Source organism: Rana temporaria, chromosome 6, assembly GCF_905171775.1.
Source record: "Rana temporaria chromosome 6, aRanTem1.1, whole genome shotgun sequence".
Taxonomy (NCBI): Eukaryota; Metazoa; Chordata; class Amphibia; order Anura; family Ranidae; genus Rana; species Rana temporaria.
The window spans coordinates 179131408-179149328 of record NC_053494.1 but is presented as its reverse complement, the minus strand read 5'-3'; positions in this window follow the sequence as shown (position 1 = coordinate 179149328).

The window sequence follows — 17921 nt, the reverse complement described above, 5'->3', positions numbered from 1 at the left end:
GATATAATAGAGTTTCTATTATGATTTGAAAAATATGAGTATGTACAATGCTGTTTTGCAACTAAAGCTCAATCGGGGCACAAGCTTGATTAATTGGGAAATAGCAAAATAAATAGAATTGGGTATTGTGGAAAAATAGCAAATGTCACGCTAAAAATTCCAAAGATGTAGTCACGTATCGCGGGGCAGATGTGACTTCAGCGAGGTTGGGGTGTAGTAGGAGGAGTAGGAAGAGGCAGGCGGGAACTTCTGATGATATCCATTCCTGATCCAGACCTCACCTCCTTCCTATAATTCAATACGCAATAAATGTGTTTTCTATTTTTCAAACTATTAAAGTGATTGGCGCCTGTCATTTTGTACATCCTGAGCAAAAAAACACATCTGTGATAAATGTTTCTGGGACTTTACTGCTAGTTATATAGGACATTGCTCATAGCTCTACAGGACTGTTAGTTCTGTATATATTTTATAGAACTTACACTAGTGAATCAAACTAGATTGAGTATCATAGCTTCACAGGAGTAACAATGTGTTGTAGACAAGTTGTATATCCTGGTACAGAGTCTAAATAGTAGAGATTTGTTTTAAACAGCTATTCATTTATTTATATTGAATCTTGTGTCTTTCCCGAGGTACTCGTTTAACGCTAAGCTATCAAGTCAAAGTGCTTTTTAAATTTTGCCTACACAAACCTTTTAGAGTGACTCCTGGCCAAGCTTAAAACGTGTATAAGGTTAATGTGTGACCAGACTATGAACATTACATTTGTTACATATTTTTAAAAACAAGAGGTAAATAAGCTTTACAAATTCCCTCACTGACCTCTGTAGTTACAGACATAAGTGAGCAATTCGTTCTCAAAGTTCAGAACAGATGTTCGTAAAGCAACACTTCTGGCTGTGTCGATTTCCTGTGGAAAAATTACTCCTGGGGAATTGGAGTTGGGGCCACATTCAGGAGAGGTAACTGTAAAAATGTAGGGGAATTTAATAAGACTGAAGCAGACAGAATCTGGAGCAGCTGTGTATAGTGACCAATTCGTTTCAGACTTATTTTTAAAGCTTACCTGAGCAAGTTAAAGCTAAAAGCTAATTGGTTACTTTGTATAGCTGCTTCAGATTCTATCTGCTCCAATCCAAGATCTAGGTGCTCAGTGAGCCATAAAAAAACATCTAGCTGCATGTTGATCTCTCTGTACATCTGTGAATGCTCCGCCTGTTGTGTCTGTGTCAGATCTAATTACTATATTACTCTCACCTGCACGAGCACATGACTGAGAGACACAGGGACCGTGGGATATGTAGATTCTTTGCATGAGGTATTAGGTCTTACACTACAGACAGAGGTCATGCATTAACCTCATTATCCCTGAGGAAGTCACGTGATCAGGGACACAACACGTCAGGTGGAGCCTTGTGATGTCAGTTCCGGTGCTGTTTTAACAGAAGTACGGTGAGGAGGCCTGTGTGTCACAACTACCATTGCTTTTTACTGTGGTTTTTATCCTTACTTGATGTAAGCAGTTTCTTTACTAAATAAATTTGCTTTTCATTGGCAATATTGCACTATGGCTGTTCTTTGTTTCCTTTGAGCGCCATTTATACAAGAAGTGCCATTCCTTGGAGCGAGCTGTTTCCTCTATATGTGGAATTACCCAAAATGTTTTGATGCCAAGTTTTGGACGTATCTGACTATCTGATAAGCCTTGTTTGACCCTTGGGTCATTGTTGGAGGTGAGCGGCCAATTCATAAATTTAACAGTCGATGCTTTTCTTCTATCAAGTTATCTCTATGAGATTTTTGCCTTTATATGAACTAACTCCTACCATTGGGCTTTAGTTGGACTTTATTCACATTTATTTATTTATTTGTATGTTTGGATACTCAGCATATGTTTTCTTTGAGTATACTACTTTATGGCACATTATTGAATAAGCACACCATTTCCATCTTTTTCTTTTACATCAATTATGCAGTGTCTTTCGAGTACACTACTAAGTGGTTGCAGCTAATTCACGGTCACTATACATGTACTATATTTTTTTTTCCTGCATTTATTTTCACTATATTTACTGGAGGTTGATGGTTTATGTTTACCTAAAAAATTAGAACATAGTAGTGCGCAAGTTTTCTCTTATAACATTAACCTGTGCCGTGCCATGTCAAATAACTCATGTTTCTACACAAACAAAAACTGCTGGAATGTACACAAGGCAACAAATTACACTATGAAACAACATGATCAATGCACATCTTATGCAGGTGAAAAACACAAAGTGCAGGTTGGAGTGTTTACAGTGCCTTTAAAAGTGCAAGAAACAGGGCTTAATCTCAACTTGGAGAGAAGTCAATGCCATCTGTAGGATTTGAACCTAGGATCAAAGGGTGCACAACAACACAGTCATTGATTTGAAGATAAATGTACATACTTGCAGGCTAGGGTTGCCACCTGTCTGGGATTCACCCCGACAGTTCCAGTTTTGAATCATGTGTCAGGTAGACTGAAATCCGGACACATTATTCAGACCGGGCTGTGGCTCCCCAAGTAACCAACACAGTCACACACAAATCTGTTGCCACCTGGGAACTGCAGGCAGCTGTCTGTGGGCAGGTTCAGCATCACTGGGGGGCAGGGCAGTGATGTAAGCAAGAACAATTTGGCCACACCAACTTTTCACTGCGGCATCCTCTAGACGCTATGCACCACATTATTACTCTCCTTGGGGTACCCAAAGGTGCTCCAGGCCCCTAAAGTTTTGGGGTTTGACTTGAAGAAATGGTGGCAACCCTATTGCAGGCACACTGGTGTTATCTAGGGATGAGCCTAAAGTGAACCTGAACTCATCTAAAACATGCGTGGGATAACACTAGGGGTGAGCCCATGTCTACTCGGATCCTAGTTAAAACCCACCTAAGCAATCCTGCTTGGAAGCTGACACTGCACAAAGCCAATTATAAGGCATTTTCGGTCCCGCAGTTCCATCTATGCATGCTCCTTGTATATGTGTGGCTGTGGGGTGAGGAATGCCTCAGCTGCTTTGTGCAGTAACAGGCTTGAGCTCATCCCTACTGTTATCCTATGTATTTTAGAGAAGCACAGGTTCACTTTAAACACGGGTCAAACCATTCTGAAAACATTGTCAACCACAAATAATAGTTAACACAATTGTATTAATTTAATATTTTTGCCAATTTGCTTTTAGTTTTAAAGAGCACCACTGAAATAAATACTATGCATCACAACATGGGTCTTGTCTCTTGCACCCCATAATCCAGGAAATTAACACTCCATTTTGAGAGTAGTGGTTATAGGAGCCGCAAATATGAGAATTGCTGTGGAATCGATGCAAACCCATAGGAATGTTACAAGCTGCCTCATTAGTGTCAAGAAATGCTAAGCCCATAACAGACTCCCAATTCTTTCTTGTGTATGAATGTTATGTCTTAGAGGAAGAAATAAACTGCAAAATGATTTCTTGTTTCCACAATTGTTTCTGATGTGCTTTGGAAGCCATCCACTATTCTTGTACAGTAATAATGGCTACATTTGCAGCATGATGATGTATAGATAATTACAGTATGATGACTATAATAATGACGGCAGCATAATATACTGGAAGGTGAACCCCAACTGTATTGTTAAATATGAAACTTTATACATAAATGTATCAGAGAACAATAAAGTGTTCCATGAATAAAAAACAAAATAAAACTAAAAGCACCAGAGTATAAGCTTTACCTGTACGCGAAATATGATTCTTCTTTGTTCTTTGCTGATGTAGCACCCTGATGTTTAGGCAGGGCTGCTATTACAATAAGTTGCCAGACGATAGTTGCCTTGGCCAATTGTTAGGAGATCAATTGATTTCCCACTAATTCTGGAATTGCTGCATTTCTCTCTTCTGTCACTAGGTGGCCGGGTATCTGGTGACATTTGATAAGACAAAGGCCTAGCAAGGATAGATGATGAATGAAAGTAGTGCCTCAGCCAATGGGCAGGGATTTTCTTGGGTCCCTTGTAGGGGTGCAACGGATCGTCACCGACCCGTGATCCGAACGGGCCACCCCGTTCAGATCGGAACACTCCGCGATCTGCGGAGCGCTCCGGAGCCTAGGCCTAGGAAAGTCCCCGGCTTCGGCCTAGCTCCGGAGCGGCGGCCATCTTGCTCCACCCAGTCTGCTTGCCAGAGCCCAGCGTGACACGCCTCCCCGGGGAGGCGTGTCACGCTGTGCACTGGGCTCTGGCAAGCAGACTTGGAGACAGTGAAGCACTGGTGTGAGAGGAGGGGGGGGGGAAAGAGCAAATTCAGGGGTGGATTATAAAGAGGAAGCAGGTGAGGCTGTTTGGGACTTGTTAAAGGTACCATCTTGATGTTTTTACAGCAAAATATATATATAGGGGGCCAGATTCACAAAGGTTAGCGGATCTTTAGATCCGTGTAACCTATGTGTTTTAAGATCCGCCCTCGCAAGTTTGTGAGGAAAGTGTCAAATTCACAACACACTTACCTCCAAACTTGCGACGGCGGATCCTAACTCCCCCAGCGGAATTCAAATTCCGCGGCTAGGGGAGTGTCATATTTAAATCAGGCGCGCTCCCGCGCCGATTTAAATACGCATGCGTCGTCCGGGGAATTTCCCGGCGTGCATTGCTCCCACTGACGTCAATAGGACGTCAGTGGTTGCGACGTGAGCGGGACTTGCGACGCGCGTGTTCGTGAATCGGCGTACGCAAACGACGTAGGAAATTTCAAAATCGACGCGGGAACGACGGCCATACTTAACAATACTTACCCCTGCTTTTAGCAGGGGTAAGTATACGACGGGTACCGCGCTACGGAAACGACGTAAGAACACAGCGTCGGGTCCGCGTACGTTCGTGAATTTCGCGTATCTCGCTGATTTACATATTATTCAGTGTAAATCAGCGGGAACGCCCCCGGCGCCATTTTTAAATAAAAAAAAAGATCCGACAGTGTAACACAGTGTGACACTGTCGGATCTCAGCCCTATCTATGCGTATCTGATTCTATGAATCAGGTGCATAGATAGGACCAGTAAAAATCCGAGATACGATGGTGTATCTGAGATACTCCATCGTATCTCTTTTGTGAATCTGGGCCATAGTGTGTGTATATATATGTATATTTATATATATATATATATATATATATATATATATATATATATATATATATATATATATATATATATATATATATATATATATATATATATAATTTTTTTTCTTTTGGACCAATGAGAACGGACCCTTTTTTTTTTTTTTGCTGATCCAAAAATGATCCGATCCGTGACTCCTGATCCGAGGATCGATCCGATCCGTGAGTTTTTTGATCCGTTGCACCCCTAGTCCCTTGGCCTGCTGGGAGAGCCTATTTATTCGGGTGGAGTGAGGTAATCAGGGTTCTGTGCCACCTGGGTGGACGTGTGTTATGTTGCCCCAGGCCCGGGACTTTTTCTCTGTTTCACATTTTGTAGAACTCCCAATAACCAGGGTGCCAAAAGCATGGTGCTTACCAAATGTAATTTGCCAATTATGGTCACTATTGAAGAAAGGTTGGGTGAATCTAGATCGGGCACCCAGAACTTACATTTCAGCTTCTCTTTGATGCTGCCAAGTTAAACAGGTAAACTCTTTATGGTGGGGGTGGGCTCTCGACATTTCTGTATGTGTAAGTATACACAGCATGCTCATTATGGCTCACCTACCTCTAACTGTGCTGTCCTCCAGTCAGGATACTGAAAGCACTTTGTCACCACAACCAGGTCCCGAGGCTGAGCCCGCACTGAAATGGGTAACATCTCATTTGGTCTAGGGGACCAGGTACAGCAGTTTTACTTACCTGATCCTCCTGCAGGCTCCTCCGCACTGCTAGACTGGTCCCCACAGACTTATTTTTCCCACATTCTGACAGTTAATGAGCCTCTGATGTTATCAAGACCAATGCAGGGTCTATAGCCCTACACTGGGCTTGGAAACTCTGAAGAACAGTCCATTGCTGGATCATGAGGAGCACCGTCTGCCAGGCGAGTGAAAGATCGGGTAAAAAGAGCTGCTTTCCCCATCCTCTAGTCCAGGGATCTCCAAACTATGGCCCTCCAGCTGTTGTGAAACGACACGTCCCATGAGGCATTGTAAAACTCTGACCTTCACAGAAACAACTAGGCATAATGGGAATTATAGTTCCTGAACAGCTGGAGCGCCATAGTTTGGACACCCCTGCTCTAAACCACATGTGTCAAACACAAGGCCGTGGGCCAAATTCAGCCCTCCAGGCCTTTTCGTGTGGCCCTTGCACCCAGGGGGAGGGGTGGAAGTGAGATGTGGACAGCCTGTTCAAGAGATCTGAATCCTGCATACTGTACGTAGCACACCACTAAGCCCTGCACTCTGTATGCAGTGCACTCCTAAACTCTGCACTCTGGACACAGCACACCCCTGAACTCTGCACTCTGTATTTAGAGCACCCCTGAACTTTGCACTCTGTATGTAGAGCACCCCTGAACTCTGCACTCTGTACGTAGCACATCCCTGAACTCTGCACTTTGTATGTAGCAAGTCCCTGAACTCTGCGCTCTGTACGTAGAGCACCTCTGAACTCTGCGCTCTGTACGTAGAGCACCTCTGAACTCTGCACTCTGTACTCTGTACATAGCCCACCCCTGAACTCTACACTCTGTACATAGCCCACCCCTAAACTCTGCACTCTGTATGTAGAGCACCTCTGAACTCCGCACGATGTACATATCCCACCCCTGAACTCTACACTCTGTACATAGCCCACCCCTGAACTCTACATTCTGTACATAGGGCATCCCTGAACTTTGCACTCTGAACATAGCGCACCCCTGCACTCTGTACGTAGCACATCCCTGAACTCTGCACTTTGTACATAGCCCACCCCTGAACTCTACACTCTGTACATAGCCCAACTCTGATCTCTACACTCTGTACATAGCACATTCCTGAACTCTACACTCTGTACATAGCCCATCCTTGAACTCTGCACTCTGTATATAGCACATCCCTGAACTCTGCACTCTGTACATAACGCACCTCTGCTCTCTGCACTCCGTACATAACGCACCCCTGAACTCTACACTATGTACATAGCCCAACCCTGAACTCTGTACTCTGTACATAGCACATCCCTGAACTCTGCACTCTGTACATAACACACCCCTGCTCTCTGCACTCTGTACGTAGCGCATCCCTGAACCCTGCACATAACGTACGTCTGGTATTATGGCCCCTTTAAGATCCTCCCACAGTTAGTCAAATTTGGCCTTACCTACCATTCAATGCGGTTCGGCAGGAGGGGCATTGTTGAGTACCTGCACCTATTCTGAATAAAAAACCCTGCATAAATTTATATAGTGCTACACATACAACTGGCCCTTTGAGGACAACTATAATGCTGATGTGGTCCACAAACAAATTGAGTTTGACACGCCTGGTCTAGGCAGAAATGTGCAGTTAATCTTTGCAGTGTGGGCACAGCCCCACTGCCAGAAAGGATTTTTAGTTTTCCTGAGGTTAGGCTTTAATCTTCAAGGTAGGTACATTTACCAAGGGCATTATGGATTTTGCTAATTGCTAGATGGTGTGCTGTAGTGCTGACAATGTAGGGGAGCGTGTCGTACCAATATGCAGACACTGCTGATCTCACATAACCAACACTGATCTCACAAAGAGCGCAGAAGTCCTTTCGTGCGTCCTGCTGCCCATTCCTTGGATTTGCGGCCAGTGTTGGGCAGCAACAAAAGAACTCAGAGCAGTAAGACTTGGCATCTGAAGCTTTTGGAAACAATATAAAACATTTTCTGCCTATTTTCTGGCCTGAGTGCAATTGGAATTTAAGAACAGCATAATCTTCTTAAAACAGAAAGTATTCACATATCATCTTACAAATCAGAAAATAAGTGGATTATTTCTGATTTATTAAAAACCTTTATGCACTAGTGGCCAACTGTTCATGTAAAACCACTGGCTTATAGCACAGACATATTCTGAATATAAAGCCATTCATCTAATAAGATATAGTTGTTATACTGTATACTTTGTCATTGTTATTAGTGTCAGACATGCAGACATGACTTATGTATTCTGAGTGTGGGATTGCAAACCTACTAGAAGACAGAGGGCCAGATTCAGAAAGCATTTTCGTTGGCATATCTCCAGATACGCCGCCGTAATTTCAAATGTGCGCTGTCGCATCTTTGCGCCGATTCACAAAGCGAGATACGTCCAAAAACATGGCTTCAGCCGTCCGACGTAACTTGCCTACGCCTGCGTATCGTGGTCGCATAGTTACGCTGGACGCATTCGGCGTTCCGATTATAAATATGCAAATTACCTAGATAAGCCGATTCACGGACGTACTTGCGCCCGGCGTATTAATATATGCTGTTTACGTAAGGCGTATGACCGGCGTTACCTTACCCCTCATAAAGCAGGGGTAAGTCATGTTGAGGTATGGACGTCGGAACGACCGCCGAAATTTACATTGTTTACCTAAGTGCGCACTTTACATGGGGTCACGGCTCATTGTAATACAACACGCCCACTGCCTTGATAATTTGAATTAGGCGGGCTTAAGCCGGCCCATTCACGCTACGCCGCTGTAACTTAGGGCGCAAGTTATTTCTGAATACGGTACTCGCCTCTCTAAGTTAAGGCGGCGTAGCGTATATGAGATGCACTACGCCCGCCGAAAGTTACGCCATTCTTTCTAAATCTGGCCCAGAGTATAGTATTTATTAAAAAATTAGCAATTTAGCTCAATTTAAATCTGATTTGGGGAAATAGATTTGGCAGATTTGGGTGACTTCAGATATTCACACATAAAAAATGATTTTCCAACAGTTGAAAATGTCTTATGCCCTGTACACACGATCGGTCCATCCGATGAAAACGGTCTGATGGATTTTTCCATCAGTTATCCGATGAAGCTGATTGATGATCAGTTGTGCCTACACACCATCAGTTAAAAAAATTATCGTGTCAGAACGCGGTGACGTAAAACACAACGACTTGAAAAAAAAGTATCGGTACTTGTACTCGGTCTTAAAAAAAGTGGTATCAGGACAACCCTAGACTATATAGCATATCTTTGGGTACCCTCAAGAAGCTTTAATCACTGTAGTAGGCACCACTACTCCAGTAATCTCAACTATCATTTGGGTCCTTTGCCGAGATGGCTGCCCTGCTGTTTACTGAACACAAGAAGTTTCCTGCTTGGCATGGGAACCATTCAGAGATAGCTTTGCATTCTCTCAATGAATGCAAAGTGTTCTCTGATTGGACAAGGTAACGAGTCGAGGAGGTGTCATTACTCTCTCCACATCGTTCTTTGCAAATCATTCTCTGATTGCGCCTATGCCTAACAGGCTCCTCTGTTCACAACGCAGAGGGCAACCATTTGGCATTGAAACCTGAAGCTAGTGGAGATCAATGGGGTAGTGGTGCCTACTACAGTGGTTTCAAACATCTAGAGCAGAGGTGGGCAAACTACGGCCCGCGGGCCGTATACGGCCCGGCGGACCTTTTAATCCGGCCCCCGGGCGGATTGCTAGAAATCTGAATTTGAAGTCTGAATTTGCAGCCGAAAGAATTGCGGGTGTTAGCCGCACCTCTTTCCCGCCCCCCCGCTGGTGCAGCCGAAGAAACCCGTGGGTGTTAGCCGCGCCTCCTTTCCCGCCCCCCGCTGATTCAGCCGAAGAAGCCATTGGAGCTGGCCACGCTTCCTTTCCCGCCCCCCGCTGACGGCATTCCCAGCCGCCCGTCACCACATGGAGTGAGTGTCCCTGAATTCAAAAAAGTCCCCCAATTCCCACCAAGTAATGACCTGGTCCCGACTCCTCACCTCACACTGTGCACACTGCACAGGCTGCTGTAGGAGACCCGAGACGGCCAAGGACTGCAGGCAGCAAAACACTGACAGGACAGAGATTTCATCATCATCATCATCAGGTACTTGCTTGTGGGGATGCTGGCAGCAATTGATGGCACACTGGCAGCAATTGATGGCACACTGGTGGCACACTGACAGCAATTGATGGCACACTGGTGGCACACTGGCAGCAATTGATGGCACACTGGCACCAATTGATGGCACACTGGCACCAATTGATGGCACACTGGTGGCACACTGGCAGCAATTGATGGCACACTGGTGGCACACTGGCAGCAATTGATGGCACACTGGCAGCAATTGATGGCACACTGGTGGCACACTGGCAGCAATTGATGGCACACTGGCAGCAATTGATGGCACACTGGCAGCAATTGATGGCACACTGGTGGCACACTGGCAGCAATTGATGGCACACTGGCAGCAATTGATGGCACAATGGCAGCAATTGATGGCACACTGGCAGCAATTGATGGCACACTGGCAGCAATTGATGGCACACTGGCAGCAATTGATGGCACACTGGCAGCAATTGATGGCACACTGGTGGCACACTGACAGCAATTGATGGCACACTGGCAGCAATTGATGGCACACTGGTTTATGTATGTCTTAGTGATTGATTAACATCACAACTTCATTGATTTGAAATTGATACCCTTATTTTTTGTATGATTTTTGCTTTTGCTCATCACTGCCACACACATGCATTGCACGTGTGTGGCAGTAATGAGCAAAACTAAAAATCATACAAATAAAAAGCTATCAATGAAGTTGTGATGTGAATCAATCACTAAGACAATAAGACATACATAAACCATAATTTATGACACGGCATACATTGTCGTTTGGCAGGACTTTATGGGGACAATGTCTGCAGTCTCTGATCCTCTCTAGTATCATGTCTGCAGTCTCTGATCCTCTCTAGTATCATGTGCGCAGTCTCTGATTCTCTCTGGTATCATGTCTGCAGTCTCTGATCCTCTCTGGAAATTTTCACTAATATGAGTCACAAATAGTGAAAAATGTTCATTGTTTTGGGAAATTTTGTTTAATAATTAAAAAAAAATTCTTGTAAGTCAACCTCACTTTTTCATTGTTTAACTATAACAAGTACTCGTACCAGTTGTCCAACAATGACATTTACTGCTTTTTATAAAGAAATACAATTTATTTTATGCATTTTATGTATTGAGTTTAGCCTTTTGGCCCGGCCCTCCAAAATATTTTTAGTTTCTCATGTGGCCCCATCGAAAAAATAATTGCCCACCCCTGATCTAGAGGGATCTCCGAGATATGGTGTATACAGTACATAGTAACATTGATCCAAGCTGGATCAATGTAACTATATAAAAATATCCATACCTGGAATATTTTTTTTTTTAGTTTGGTCTATTCTGTGACATCCGCTTTTTATGTATTCTAAACCTATACTCTTCAAAGACTATACAAGTTTGAATGTGTTAATGCCATTTCAAACTCAGTTTTCAGTATTTTTTTATTTGCAGCTATCAATAAATGAATCCTTGTTGATCCCACTATAAGGGTCCTTGTTTAGGCACTTCATGTATATAGGTGAACAATGCTCTGTCCATTTGGGCCCCTGCGTTGTCACCTTAAATTCCAATGGAAACTGCAGATGGTCATTTCACGTTGCACTGTTCGGGGATGGTCTACTATTGTTATCATAAGTAAACTCTCCCTGAGAAATACCATGCAGCAATCACTGTCGTGTTGGCAGGTGTTAGTGCCCTTTTATTTGCAGCCTCTTTGCAGGGCTGAACTGCCAGGGTAGTCAGCGAGGATACATTGGGCACAGAAAGAGAAACCATGCCACCCCTGACCTACATCTAGAGCAGCCGTTCTCAAACTTTTCAATGCAGAGGAACCCTTGATATAATTTTCTGGGCTCAGGGAACACCAGCTAAAAATTACTATATTTATAGCTCATGATACATTAGTGTAATGGTCAGTGGGAAGAACACTCTTTAGGCATGTGGGAAGAATAGCAGAATACAGATAGCTACAGAGATCATTGGTTTCAGTGGGAACATATTGGAGAGTTAGAAATTGCTCATTGCTCAAGGAACCCCTAGCAACCTCTGGAGGAACCCTAGTTGAGAAACCCTGGTCTAGAGGGTCCTTTGGCTTGGTTGAGTAATGATGGCCTCGGGGCCTATGGAGAAGCACCCCATTTGTGTGGGGGGGAACACTCAAGTGTGATCTGCCACAAAAAAAGACTGTAACATCTGGGGAAGATGGCTGTGCAAGTGAAGACTAGTGATAGGAAGTCACTTAAAGGGGTTTTCCACATTTTTTTTAAGTTTATTAAAAGTCAGCAGCTACAAAAAGTGTAGCTGCTGGCTTTTAATAAACAGACACTTACCTGCTCCACGGCTCCAGCGACGCGCCGGACGGGGCTCCGCTCCTCGCCCCCCCTCTTCATTCTTAGTGTGGGCACCCGGCAGTGACAGCTTTCGGCTTCACGGCCGGGCACCCACTGCGCATGCGCGAGCAGCAGTGCGCATGCGCGAGCGGCGCCGTCCGATTGGACAGGCGCTCGCCTACAGGGAGGGGCTGTGAAAAGGCGATTAAGCTAATCGCCTTTCCAGCCCCTCGGCGGAAGGCGAAAGTGGGACAGGAAGTCCCCTTCTCCTGAAGCCCCCACTCCCCCCCCCAAAAAAAATGACATGCCAAATGTGGCATGTAAGGGGGCGAGGAGTGGGTTAAGCGGAAGTTCCAGTTTTAGGTGGAACTCCGCTTTAAGAATGAGTATTTTTCCACACTAGAGACTGTCAGGATGTCATATTTTCTCACCTTGGCAGATGATTGTTTCTTGAAGGGGACTTGATAGTTGGAACACCTTTTACTGCCATCCGCTGCTTTGAGATGCCGACCTCTCCCTGTTGTTTCCCTTTGTTGGCACCGGTGTGCAGCTCCTTGTCCTCTCCACAGCTCCCGGAATAGACACACGATGGTGGCTCTCATGTATCCATTGACTGATATTTAACCTTTATCTGTTCTTGCAAGTGGGTTTATATTCGGTCTATTATTGTTCTCCTGGTAAAGAAAACTAAGATTCAGGTTGGGAATATGTTTGGCATAATCCAGCCACCTGCATTCATCCCTAATATGGTTGATATTATGAGTATATTTTTATATCTTGCCTGCAAACTCATATATGATGGAATTACTCCAGTTGTCCTTTGAAGCCCTCCTCGGGAAACCTATTGTGGAGTTATTACGCCCAGAGCGGCAATTGGCTCAGCATCTCTTTACTGCAACTAAATTGACCATCGCGAAAGCTTGGAAATCCCCAGCGCTCAGTTATGAAGCGGTAAAGAATCGTATGAATGAGGTCATGGTGAATGAAAAATTGACTGCTAATCTCTCAGATACGCATGACAAATTTCTCAGAGTCTGGCGGCCATGGCTCGCATACTCTCAACCCTCCCGATTTGATGACACGCTCATTATGATTTGATGCTCACCTGTGTGCATGCCCCGTGGACCCCTCCTCTCTTCCCTTTCTCTCCCCCCCCCCCCTTTTTCTTTTTTCTTTTTCCTTTTCTTTTCCTCTCCTTTATACTGGACTTTACTTCCATTTTCATTGTTTCTATCTTCATTTACTTTTTTCTAGGCATTCTTTCCATAATTTTATTTGGCCTTCAGGTTTTGGCCGAGCTGAGATGGTTGTAATTGTAATCTCATAGTTATTGCACTTTATTTCTGATAATTCTTTATAAGGAATTTTGCCTGAAGGAGACTTCTTCAGTCACACAGCTTTGCTGACATGATTAGGCGACTATGCTGTGGTTTTTTGACCATGGTCGCCCTATCCACCCAGAGACTTTTGGATGGGTAAACCTTGGTTCTTTGTTTTTCCATTTCATTGTATGGGACATTAGGTTTGTTACCTGGGTGTGTGATACGGGTCTCTTTGTGTCGTTTTGTATTATTGTTTTTTTCCATCACCTTGTTTGTCTACTGTACGATGTAACCATCTAAAGAAATTGTTGTTATATGTTGGATTTTATGCCAATAAAACTTTTTGTAAAAGAATTACTCCAGTTGTTTTGATACTGATTTACTTTTTAGAGTGTATATTTTAAGACATATTGGGGGTTATTTACGAAAGGCAAATCCACTTTGCACTACAAGTGCAAACTACAATGGCAAAGTGTATTATTTGCTCAAAGGGAAATGGCGCTGCTATCTTGGTACTAGGCTGAATCGCACTAGATTATGGCAAGTGATTATTCAAATTAGATCACTTGCCATAATCTAGTGCGATTCAGCCTAGTACCAAGATAGCAGCGCCATTTCCCTTTGAGCAAATAATACACATATTCTAGTACCCACAATAGAGGGTATTTACAGGGAGGCCGCAGCTTTTATCTATTTAGTCCTAGCGCGGAAATATTCAATCAATCGGTTTACAATGGCAAAGTGCACTTGAAATTGCACTGAAAGTGCACTTGGAAGTGCAGTCACTGTAGATCCGGGACATGCAAGGAAAATAAAAACAAAATTTTAGCTTGCACATGATTGGATGATAAAATCAGCAGAGCTTCCCCTCGTTTCAGATCTACCCCTCAGATCTACAGCGACTGCATTTCTAAGTGCACTATCAGTGCAATTTTAAGTGTACTTTGCACTTGTAGTGCAAAGTGGATTTGCCTTTCGTAAATAACCCCCATTGTATTTATGTAATAAAATATGTAATTTTTACTCTTTAACCTTTGTTGGGGTTTCTCAAGAAAGTCCCATGGGTTTAGTGCTTGTTGTATTTTGCATTTGTCGGATTTCATGTTTTTGACTGTATCTACAAGTGATGTACTGTATTGGTGCCTCAGTTGTCAAATAAAGTGGTTGAAAAGCACCTGGACTGGACATTCTTTTTTCCCAGGTAACAGGACGGCTGCCGGGAATATGGGGGAGGTGGGCCTCGGGCCAGAAGAAGAAGCATGACACAATATGATGGAGTTCCTCCAAACCCCATGTAGGCGACGATCCCAGCCAAGAACAAGCTGGGCAGTTTCAGAGTCAGCATGGTGTGAACAGGATGTAAAAAAAGGTAAAAACAGATATTTTATTCAGAATTAGGTTCACGATGCTTTAACAAGCTAAATATCATTCAGTTATGGTTTACATCTACTTGAAGGCAAAGGAGCATCAAAAAGATGCAGACGGTTCTATAAAACGTTTTTTTTTTTTTTTTGCATATGTAAAAGACAGAGAGTTGCCTGCAGTACACGTTATGCATTAGAAAACATACAGTGTCTTGCACGTACTTAATGCCTAATCATGAAGTAAGAAAACCTGCAATTTCCCTCTAAGAAATGACAAGGATATATTCAGCAGATGTCAATTGCTTCTTGCCAGTTACTCTGGATTGATTTGGAGCTGAATTTAGTATTGACTGTTTCATGAATGCACAGGAAGATAAGGCAGAGAACACTCATCATCCCTCTCTTCAGTTCTCTCTGGTAATCATAGTACTTTTCACCTATTAGCCCTGCATGTTGTCCAGCCTGCCACTTAGCCGACCGGCTCTCCTCTACAATGGGCTTTGGCCTCTGCTCAATACAGCAGCAGCCTTCCCTAATGACCCCGGAGTTTATTTTATTTCCTTTTTACTTGTTGCTATGATTATTGCTGTTAAGTAAAAATCAATAATAGGAGCTCATATGCTGGTCATTCTCTCTGATAAGCCAGAATAATTATCTGCAATAGCAGTCAAGGTTTTACTTGCTGCTGAGACGCCTGCTGAGGGAATCACACTTCCCGCGGCATCATAGAAACCATCCACTTAACACTTTCCCTTCTATGTCCCTTCATTTAACAGTGGAGCTCCACCACTGCTAGTGCACCAGTTTAAAGACCGTTTTTTGTTTTTGTAAATTATTTAATGTATGTTTGACTCTTTTAATAAAGAGAAAGATACAAATGAAGGAAAACATAAAGCTCAGTAGAAGCTTGAGGGCTGTTCATATTTGTTGTAAGATTGGGGTGTAGCTTCCTGGGGTTTAGTCAGGAAGCTCCTCACAAAATTTCTTTGTGGTGGCTGGTGCTCAAATTTTTTGGGGGGGGCACAAACGAAAAAAATTAAATAAATTCAGCCTCACTGTGCCTATCAAATGCAGCCACTGTGCCATCAATTGTCACCACTGTGCCATGCCATCAAACGCAGCCACTGTGCCATCAATTGTCACCAGTGTGCCATGCCATCAAACACAGCCACTGTGCCATCAATTGTCACCACTGTGCCATGCCATCAAACGCAGCCACTGTGCCATCAATTGTCACCACTGTGCCATGCCATCAAACGCAGCCACTGTGCCATCAATTGTCACCACTGTGCCATGCCATCAAACGCAGCCACTGTGCCATAAATTGTCACCACTGTGCCATGCCATCAAACGCAGCCACTGTGCCATCAATTGTCACCACTGTGCCATGCCATAAAACGCAGCCACTGTGCCATGCCATCAAATGCAGCCACTGTGCCATCAATTGTCACCACTGTGCCATGCCATCAAACGCAGCCACTGTGCCATCAATTGTCACCACTGTGCCATGCCATCAAACGCAGCCACTGTGGCATCAATTGTCACCACTGTGCCATGCCATCAAACCCAGCCACTGTGCCATCAATTGTCACCATTGTGCCATGCCATCAAACGCAGCCACTGTGCCATCAATTGTCACCACTGTGCCATGCCATCAAACGCAGCCACTGTGCCATCAATTATCCCCACTGTGCCATGCCATCAAATGCAGTCACTATGCCATCAATTCGCACCACTGTGCCATGCCATCAAATGCAGTCACTGTGCCATGCCATCAAACGCAGTCACTGTGCTATGCCATCAAACACAGCCACTGTGCCATCAATTGTCACCACTGTGCCATGCCATCAAACGCAGCCACTGTGCCCCTCAATTGTCGCCACTGTGCCAATTGTCACCACTGTGCCCTTTAATTGTCGCCACTGTGCCCATTGTTGCCACTGTGCATGTCACTGTGCCCTTTAATTGTTGCCACTGTGCCCATTGTCACCACTGTGCCCATTGATGCCACTGTGCATGTCACTGTGCCCTTTAATTGTTGCCACTGTGCCCATTGTCACCACTGTGCCCATTGATGCCATTGTGCATGTCACTGTGCCCTTTAATTGTTGCCACTGTGCCCATTGTCACCACTGTTCCCATTGATGCCACTGTGCATGTCACTGTGCCCTTTAATTGTTGCCACTGTGCCCATTGTCACCACTGTGCCCTTTGTTGCCACTGTGCCCTTTGTCACCACTGTACCCATGCCACTGTGCCCTTTGTCACCTCTGTGCCCATTGTCGCCGCTGTGCCCTGTAAAATGCACTAACCTTACTCATTTCACGTCCCTCGATGTCCTCTCCCGCCTTGGTGACGCTTCAGCCAATCAGGTTACCGATAACCAGAATCGGGGAACCTGATTAGCTGAGACGGCCGTCAGTCTTATCCAAGGAACGCACCCCCCGTACGTTCCGAGGATAAGACATCCGGGAGCCGAGGGCTGTACTCGGAAAGCCTATCAGAGCCGCTGACTCTGATAGGCACTTCCGCACAGCCAACCAGCTGCCGTTATTCAGGTGGCCGGTGCTCAATTTCCGACCATCTGAATAGACTAGCAGGAGCCTACAACAATAACATACATTCATGCAATGCACAATGCGCTATACAAGTCATTCATTCATTCATTCATTCATTCATTCATTTGTGAGAGCCAGAGGGGGCGGCGCATTTTAAGAAAAAAAAAATCTTAAAGGGCCCGTTTTTTTTTGTGACTACAGGGGGGGGGGGGGGGCGGCGCCTGGCCCAGTCCATTCTCATAGATTCTTCCTAAACTGTGTCATGGTCATTGTAAACTAAAGCCTGCAAATACCTCATTAGCTCCATTCTTTCAGGCTGGTCACATGATCTCTCTCCTCTGATGTTTCACGTG